The 10,314-nt window shown below is 36.5% G+C and overlaps 1 pseudogene; it reads left to right on the top strand.

Annotated features, from left to right (window-relative positions):
• Nucleotides 1-3,203: 3,203 nt before the first annotated feature.
• LOC143675580 (uncharacterized) overlaps nucleotides 3,204-10,314 on the top strand; it is a 28,821-nt pseudogene continuing 21,710 nt past the window's right edge.

Raw genomic sequence — 10,314 nt, 5'->3', positions numbered from 1 at the left:
GAAAGGAAGATATATTGAAAACTTTGAAACCAATAGTGATTTTTTAAATTTTTTAATTTTATAAATAGTGAATATTTTTTAAAAGATTCAAAAGTACATTCTGGAAATAAAAAGAAAAATGCAATAAAGTTAAGAAAAATCACTAGATATTTGAAATGACAGACTTTCCAGACATATTAGAATTCCTCATTTGAGTATGGCATTCCTAAAAACATAAGAGAAATAACAATCCCTATCAGGAAAATTGTGAGCGAAAAATTAGAAGACTTAGAGGAAACAGGAAAATTGCTAGATTTACCAAATTTGATGTACCCAAATACTAAAAGGATGTATAATCTAAAAAGACATGCAACAAATGAAGATACTGAATCAGTAATCATAAATAACCATGAATAAAGGCCCGGATGAACATAGATTCACATCTGAACTCTATCTATCTTTCAGTGTAAAAAGAATAATGATTTTTCCATCCTTGAAACACTTGTTTCAAAAAATAGAAGAGAAGGAAACAGTTTTCCAGTCAATGGCACATATTTTTGCTGACACCAAAGCCAAAAACAGTCATCTGAACAAGAGGGAAATATATCAACTTCTTGTTTGAATCCCTAACAGAATACAAGATAGAAAAATAGAATAACACATACAATTAATTATGTATAATAAGTTGTAACATGGCATTTATCACATTGATGCAAGGATGAATTATCACACATCAATCAATTGCTACAATTCATGAAATCAATAGAATAATAACAAAATATCATGGTCATCTCCACAGATTCAGATGGTTTCTTGGGATGAAATTCCTGCCCTTGTCTGCCATTTCCTCTTCTTGCTCCCCAACATGTAAACTCCAGATAATGACCACTGCATCTTTTCTAAGCAAGTCCATGATCAACACAAGATTCAAACAAAGTACAGTTTTTTTTTGTTGTGTGTGCTTTAAAAATATTATTAAGTATATCTGTAAATACATAATACAGACACACTTAATTCCTTCCCTTTCTTCTGGTTTTAGATAGATGTGTAAACAAACCTATTTTTCAGCTGATTTTGTGAAGTTAATTCTCTTAAGTCAGTATCTTGAGAATAGCAATGAAAAATACCCTTCCCCTGCCAGCATGCAGGGCTTGAGTTCCCAGGTGGAAGGAGGAGGTAGAGGGAAGTACTTGCATGGTTTCAGGAGCTGCCACAGTCTTTTATGGCATCAACTACAATGTCGCCATGTTTATTTTTAATCTCATAAATTCTGATGCTATTACATGGGATGATACAATTATGTCACACATACATAAAGGTAAAAGGTTTGCAATGCATAAGTTACAAGATGATAGTGGGAAAGAACTGCAGATACTCTCCAGCTACTACTACAACCATACTGACTACAACTGTAGCCCAGTCACCTATAGCCATTACACCCACCAATGACAGTTTCAGCTGCCACCTACAACTAAAGTCCTGAATGTTCAGGACCATAAATATGTGCTACGTGGGATTCACATTTCAGGGATGAACTTAGGAACCCAGGACAACCAAACTGGAGGACCAAGCTCACAACACCATTGAGGCCAGTTTTAAGGACTAAGGCAGCTTCAGGGAGCTCTGCAACTCTGAGTCCAGGGACCAGGACCAGGGTGAGCTCAGGAACATGCAGCCCAGATATACGGAAGAGGGATGGTTGAGGGAGCTTCAGAACATGGTGCAGAGGTACATGATCAGGGAAAATGCAGGGGAGCTCAGCACCACAGAATCCAGGTACCAGTACGAGGGTTTTTGTAGAGGTAGAATAAGTGAGCTCTCTTTCAGAATTTGGGGCTTCTACTTATGACTTCTCTTTCATCAGGGAACAGTAAACATTGTCTTTCTTCTATTCCTTAGCGTAATATATGGAATAAGTGAAATTTAATTAGTGCAACTATATTTAAATAATTTTCTTGATAAATAAAAAGTATGAATTATATGAAACAAATAATATACCCACAAGTCCACCTAAGTGCATCAATGAAATCAAATGCCAACCACATAGAAAATGCACTAAACATGGAGATTTGGACATATGTCACCTATAAAGAATTCACAACGAATTTCAAACCAGTATTCTCAAAGTTACAAAATCCATTCCTCATGTGGACTTCATTTTCCTGCCTCTATCTTCTCACAGCAATTCCATGCATGGACTTTCTGAATGCTTCTTGCACCAGGTACTTACCTTGTAACATTCATTATGATGTTCTCCTTAAATCTGAAATAGTGCAATAAACTTTTGCGAGTTCAGGTTAGTGGCCAAATTACTTGGCATCACATTGGTGCCTCACCAACTTGAAAACAGGTGAATTTCTTATCATATTCATTTTTCAAGGTTTAGCAAATATTGCAAAGTTCAGATTTTAATATGTTGTTTCAAGGTGATTTCCTAACATGAAAATTTAGAAATAAATATTCAGAGATGAGTCTCTCAGAGCCTGTCACTATCCATCAGAGTAAATAGAAGATGTGTGGTTTTCACCTGCCTAAGTTGACACATTAACTAAAAGAAGAGGACAATGACACGTAATGTTTGACAATCACTTTGGTGTGTTACGAATAAACACATAGGCCTTTTGGACTCCCCTGTGTGCTTACACTGCTAAAAGCTGTAATGAAAATATCTGATTACACAGAAAATGTATTAAAATTCCACATGTGAAGTAAAAACTGAAGAATTACATCAGCAAGGTGGGAAAGGAAGACTCCAACTTGCTTTTCTAGACTGATACTTCAAAAATCAACCAGAATCCATAATAGCTAACATGGTCGAGGAATACGTACATATTATAAAGCCCACATAATTGGAATATATGTGTATAAACACACACACAACCAAAAGAACATGATTCCTCAGCCTAGTGGCACAAAGTTAATATTAACAGAACCATTCTTGATCCTAGGACCCACATTATTTCTCATTCAATACATTTCATGTTTGAAAGTAAAGGAAACAGGGTTTGCTGTGGGGACACACCAGGGTGAAGACTGTGCTCTCCTAGGGTGCAGCCAGCATCCTCCTCTATTTTGTCTCTAAGACAAGGACTTTCCCTCATCTCCTTTTATTTTACTGAGAGTTACCTCTCAAATGCAAATTGCCATTTGGCCAACAGATGAAACCATCCATAGTTACTTAAATTCAGGTTCCCCCTCAGTCTGGAAAATATTTCCTCACCATCATGGATATCATCCAGAAGAACATGGAAGCCTTGCGGTTCTTCCTCTTTCTGGTGGCAGCTCCCAAATGTGAGTGTCTCAGAGAATAAGACATAAAGGTAATGGGGTGTTGGAAATGAGAACATGACTCACTATTGTTCTCCTTGCTCCCAGGTGTCCTGTCTGAGGTGCAGTTACAGGAGTCGGGACCTGGACTGGTGAAACCATCGCAGACCCTGTCCCTCACCTGCACTGTATCTGGATTCTCTTTAACTACCTGCCATGTGGACTGGATCTGCCAGTCTCCAGAAATAGGGTTGGAGTGGCATGGAATAATAGAGAGGGTTAGAAGTACATATTATAAACCAACTCTAAAGTCCCAAGTCAGCATCACCAGGGACACCTCCAAGAATGAAGTTTATTTAAAATTGAATAGCCTGAGAGACAAGGACACAGGAACTTATTGCTGTGGATGAGTCACAGTGTGAGGAAATCAGGGTGAGCCCAGTCACAAACCTTCTCTGTAGTTAGAGGAGGGGTAGGGTTGCAGGAGGTGTACACAACCACAAGGGGGCGGGCTGTGCCTGATTTTGAGTCAATGCTTTTCTTATGTATTTCTGCCTCCTGTTTTATCCAGATATGTTTCTAACTTGGCTGAGTTTGAGTTGTGTTGCCTATTTCAGAATCACCCTTCTGCAGCTTAAGCCTGTTATTATGCAGTGAGGAGAGGGGAGGTGGTTCTGGACATTCTTTCCATAGTGGAACCTGTCTCCTCTCACTTTATTTTGGAAATAAAAGTTTGAATATTGAAGCAAAGGAAGATATATTGTCAATTTTGAAACACATTATTGTTTTCAATAAAGATATATATACATATTTAAATAATGCAAAAATACATTCTGGAGATGAAAAGAATAAGAACAGAAATTTAAAAATTTGCAAAAATTTTGAAATGACAGAACTATCAGAATTATTAGAACTACTAATTGGAAGATGGTGTTCTTGAAACATGACAGAAAATTACAATTACTTACAGGATAATCTGAATTATTGTGAGTCAAGAAGCTTAGAAAACTCAGATGAAACAGAAAAATTGAAAATATACACACAATGATGAAACTGAATAAAAAATGAATCTATAATTGGAATAGACATAAATACCATAAATAAAAGGCAAAATGGACATACATTCACAGTACCATTCTACTTATCGTTATAAGGGGTGTGAACCACTGTTCTTCTTAATTTGGGAAAATTTTCCACAAAATGGGAGAGAAAGTACACCTCCCCTCTCATTATACAACACCCATAGTTTACCGAATTTAATGGAAGAAAGGATCATCAGAACACAATAAAATAACATAGCAATACCTCTTCTGAATATGGGAGCAATATCCTAGACCAAGTACAAGATAGAAAAATAGAGAAACATATAAAAATGTAAAAATAAAAATAATCAGGTATTGTAAGGAATTTGGCATTTATACTAGGAATGCGAGGTTGAATAATCATCCATCAATTAAATCACTATAATTTCTGAAATAAATTGAATAGGATATTAGAATAATAAGTAAAATTGCATGATGTTCTGAACACAGATGAGGGCACCAGGGCAGGTGCAGAGAGGGACTGGGAAAGAATTCTGGGCCTTGCCTTGTGTTCCTTCTTCTTACTTCTCAATCTGTAATCCCCAGATCATGAGGACTGTCTTTTCTAAGCATATCCATGATCTACCCCAGATTCAATCAAAGTAGAGTTTTTTCTACGTGTTTTTAAAATATTAAATCTGTCTGTAAATATGTGTGTGTATTTGAGTTGTAGAAATGTACTCATACGCACATATATGTAATTTCCTGTCCTTTGTTTTCTATATGGATGCAAGTGTATGTAACATTTCATCTGATGTTGTGAAGTACATTTTCTCATGTCACACACCAAAGAATTGCAAGGAAATATACCTTTCTCATTTATTTATTCCAAATTTGGATCAATAATGTTTTTTTCATTTCCTTGATGCTGGGATCCACCTCATCCTGGGATACCATCTTATGTTACCAGGGAGATTAACACCCCTGGGGGTATACAATTTTTAAAATAAAAATGAAGTGGAATGCAACCTATGTTGTGATAAAGTCCAACTAACCTTTATGTTTCCCAGTTATCTGCAATCACCAAATTCTAGTTGGGCAGAGAAAGTCTGAGGAAATGTTAGCAATGTAACAAACTGACAAGTGTATTTGGTTCAAGCACAGTTTTGTTCAGTACTGTCCTTTCTTTTGTCTTCTCTGTGACAATAAATCCCCAGAGTGGGACACATCCTTGGGCCATAATCTTGTCCCTAAGTGCATACTTATGGGTATCAGACAACAGGGAGTATTGTGGAAAACAAATGTAATGTACTGCACAACTCCCAGAAAGCAAGAGTTTCCTATGATTGTAGTGACAATGACAAACTAAACAAACAAACAAAAAAAAAAACAAACAAAAAATGCAACTCCATATGTTTGTTCTCCCATAGTTCCGATATTAAGAATATGTACATGAGATTTACTGGACCAAAATAAATGTATGAATAGGGATATATTGCCTCCATATACTCTAGGAAGTATATATTCCTTTTCCTTTTTCTGCTTCTGAAAATGAATTCTTGACACTCTCTGGCTACTGGTATCTTTAACCATCTTTGAAACAAGTAGTAAAATATCTTGCTTCAATAGTCATCTTGCTTTGTAATTCACATGGTAACCTATAACTCTGTCACCCATTTATAATGATACTTGCAGTTACACATAGAGCCTGCCTCAAAAGCCAGGACAATCTCATCTCAAGATCCTCCTTAAATCACACTTATAAAGTCCCTCATGTCACGTAAGTTAATATTCATAGATTCCTTGTGTAGAACCCAGTTATAATTTGTGCATATTATTTAGCCTGTTGCATTGCCCTTGAATTTTAATTCCCAACTGACCCAAGTAGTGTCGGTCCCATATATTTTCAGTTAAACAGGGAGACTGTGTGTGTCTGAATCTGTGAATCTGTGTCTTTGATGTTAAAATCATTTGTCCTAAGCACATCCATGACTCAGTTAGGTATCTCAGCATATATGTGTTGCTATCTCATATTTACTTTAATAACATGGACATATATACCTAGGAACTCTGTGAAACAGGACCTCTTAAAGTAGAAGGGGTCTCTACATCTCGGTGATCCCATGTGTATGGCTGTGTGTAGGAATGATGGATTTTCATGCCAAGTGCTGATAATTAAGGACATTGGTCAATATCCAGAGGTACAATGTAGGTTTGGAATATTTTCTCAGCAGTTAAAAATGTTGTTGATTTAGTTTGTACTAAATAAAGTTTTGAACAATGATGCAATCACATATGGGAAACAATGGATCAAGAAAAATCATCAATAGTATTTTATATTAAACTGATAATTAACCATTTTGTGGTCCATTGGTTCTCAGAAAGGGACCATTTAGTCCATAATATGTTTGGTTTAAATATTTAGAAAGTAGCTGGTCATTCTACTATAATACACTCAGTTGGGCTCTTATGAACATGAGTATGTGACAATACGAATACATTTCCTTCCAAGTTAGCATCACTCATGGGTTTTCCATTATGTTTTTTACCCCATACAATATGGTAATTTTCCCTTTTAAAGAAAAAGAAGAGGAATATCACTGGTCAGAAATTTCCTTCAAATAATTTTCAAAATATTTTAGTATTCATTAGCCTTTGGATAGATTAAATGCAGTTACACCCATGGAAAATGATGTGCGCCTTCTTTATGATATTTAATATGTTTTTCATTTAAAAAAAATTCTTCATTGCTACTCCTGAGAGGAGGTTGGGTCAGTAGCAGAAGCAGTAGTAGGTAAATTTCCAAAGGCATTTTAAAGAGGCCCAGTTAACATTGTGCCTTTAGGACTATGACCCCAAACATTCCAAATCTTCAATAATGACTTTTTATTAAACTTATTTTATTGTAGTGTATCCAATATATACAAGGCAAAGAAATAAAAAAGACAGTAGTTCCAAAGCAGTCTTCGACAAGTGATTACAGGATAGATCTCAGAATTTGTCATGAGCTACCATATAATCCTCCCATATTTTTCTTCTAGCTGCTCCAGAATATAGGAGGCTAGATCACTTAAATATTGTTTTATCATCACAATAGAAAATTTTCCTTCTTTTTTTGTGAAAAAATAACATATATACAAATATATTATTTTTACATCTTCTTGGTGAATTGACCCTTTAATTAGTGTATTGTGTACTTCTTCATTTCTTATGATATTTTTACATTTAAAATCTATTTTGTGCAATATTATTAGAGCTACTCCTGCTTTATTTTGGTTACAACTTGTGTGGACAATCTTTTTCCATCCTTTCAGTTTCAATCTATTTGTATCCACATGTCTAAGGTGAGTCTCTTTTTAGCAGCATATAGTTAGATTATGCTTCTTAATCCATTCTGCCAATCTGCATCTTTTCATTGGTAAATTTTGACCATAAACATTCAAAGTTATTAGTGAAAATGCCTTTCTTGAACCCACCATCTTATCTTATTTTATTTTATTTGTTAGATCTATATATTCTTTTCCTTCTTTCTCTTTGTATTCTTTCAATTACCCTTAGTGGTACTCTTCAATTCAGTGCCCTCCTCCAGACCTCCTTCTACTGTCTTTTCTTTTTTTTAATTTTTTTTTGTCAGCTAGCAGATCTCCTTTTTGTTCTCTTGTAGAACCAGTCACTTGTTGACAAATTCTTTCAGGACTTCCTTGTCTGTGAAAACTTTAATCTCTCCCATAATTTTGAAGGACAATTTGGCTGGGTACAGAATTCTTGGTTGGAAGTCTTTCTCTTTCAGGATCTTCAATATATCATACCACTGCCTTCTCACCTCTAGGGTGCTACTTCAGTAGTCTTAACTCAATCTTAATTCACTTCGCCTATGTGTAGTAGACTGTTTTTCTCATGCCACTTTCAGGAATTTCTGCTTCTCTTCAACATTTGACAGACTGATTTGTATGTCCCTTGGGGAAGGCGTATTTGGATTTTTTCTGTACAGGGTTCATTGGGCTTCTTTGACTTGTATATTTATGTCCTTTATGAGGTTTGGGAAGTTTTCCACCATTATATTCTTAACTATTCTTACTAACCCTTTACTCATCTCTTCTCCTTCTGGAACTCCAATGATTCTTATATTTGCCCACTTTGTTTTGTCTATCTTTTCCCTGAGTTCCCATTCAATTTTTTCCACCTTTTTTACTATTTGCGCTTTTGAGTCTTCAAAGTAAATTATTCTGCCCTCTATATCATTTATTCTTTCTTCTGTCTCTTCAGATATGATGTTGTGAGCCTCTAATATGTTTTACTTTGCTCAACAGTCTTGAAACTCAACGATATCTTCTACTTTGTATTTAACTTTCCAAATTCCTCTTTATGCTCATATACTGTTTTCTTGATTTCCTTTATGTCTTTTGGTATCCCACTTATTTTATTGAGTAGAGTTGTATGACTATCATTGTTTAGTTCTTCCAATGTCCGTGTCTCCTCTGGTGTTTACATTGGTCATTAGACAGGGCTATAACTGTCTGCATTGTGATATGCTTAGTGATCATCTGTTGTCCTTATGTCATGTAAATATCTTGATTGATTTACTTTGGGAACTGATTTCTTTCAGTAGTCTCAGGCCTTGTGTTTGTATGAAGGTTGTACAGCAGGGAGCAGGGCACAGGGTGGGACACTCAGTGTGATGATTCATTTCAGTGCAGGTAAAAGCACAGGTTGGGGATGTTATGCTGATGCTTGTGAATGTCGGCATCCAGTGGCCAAGGAGGATGTAGCTGTGCAGATGCACTGTCTGGGGGCTGGAACACTGGTGTGCACTGGTATAAATCATGGGGCCCTTTGTGTGCATGTGCAGAGTTGCGGCAGAAGGTTGGCATTATTCCTTTGCAAATTGGAGGCAGAAGTGACCTCGCTGTGCAGGTCGGCACTTTCTCAGATGCAGGAAGTTTGGTTGAGGGCCCTGTGCATGCATGGTTCTAGGCCTGCTGTAGTGTGAAGTTCTCAGAGAAGAATGACATGATTGGGTGCCTGTGCACATGTGTGCACCTGGGAGTGCCATTAATGGATGTGCAGAGTTCAGGCAGGGCAGAGTGAGGTTATGTAACAGTACGGGTGGGGAAAGCAAGGGTAGCCTAGGTATGAAGGTAAGTGCCCACACCCTTTATGGGCCGGCTAAAGTCTTAAGGGAACAGGGACGTGGAAGTAGTGCTTGGGAGGGGAGTGCAGGAGAGGTGGGTTGGGATGCACTAGGGGTGGGTGTATGGAGGGGTGGGTGTGCATAGAACACAGGGAATGGGAGTGGGTGATGGGGTTTAGGTGTTTGGGATGTGAAATGAGTTGCCAGTCATGGGTTTGTTTTTTTTTTATTAACAGAAAGAAAAAAAAATTAACACAACATTTAGAAATCATACCATTCTACATATGCACTCAGTAATTCTTAACATCATCACATAGATGCATGATTATCGTTTCTTAGTACATTTGCATCAGTTTAGAGGAACTAGCAACACAACAGAAAAAGATATAAAATGTTAATATAGAGAAAAGAAATAAAAGTAGTAATAATAGTAAAAAAAAAAAAAAACCCTATAGCTCAGATGCAGCTTCATTCAGTGTTTTAACATGATTACTTTACAATTAGGTATTATTGTGCTGTCCATTTTTTAGTTTTTGTATCTAGTCCTGTTGCACAGTCTATATCCCTTCAGCTTCAATTACCCATTATCTTGCCCTGTTTCTAACTACTGCTGGACTCTGTTACCAATGACATATTTCAAGTTTATTCTCAAATGTCCGTTCACATCAGTGGGGCCATACAGTATTTGTCCTTTAGTTTTTGGCTGGATTCACTCAGCATAATATTCTCTAGGTCCATCCATGTTATTACATGCTTCATAAGTTTATCTTGTTTTAAAGCTGCATAATATTCCATCGTATGTATATACCACAGTTTGTTTAGCCACTCTTCTGTTGATGGAGATTTTGGCTGTTTCCATCTCTTTGCAGTTGTAAATAACGCTGCTATAAACATTTGGCCAAGAGGCACATGAAG

Source organism: Tamandua tetradactyla, chromosome 3, assembly GCF_023851605.1.
Source record: "Tamandua tetradactyla isolate mTamTet1 chromosome 3, mTamTet1.pri, whole genome shotgun sequence".
Classification (NCBI taxonomy): Eukaryota; Metazoa; Chordata; class Mammalia; order Pilosa; family Myrmecophagidae; genus Tamandua; species Tamandua tetradactyla.
The sequence above is the reverse complement of the archived record's forward strand: the minus strand, read 5'-3'. Positions and strand labels throughout refer to the sequence as shown.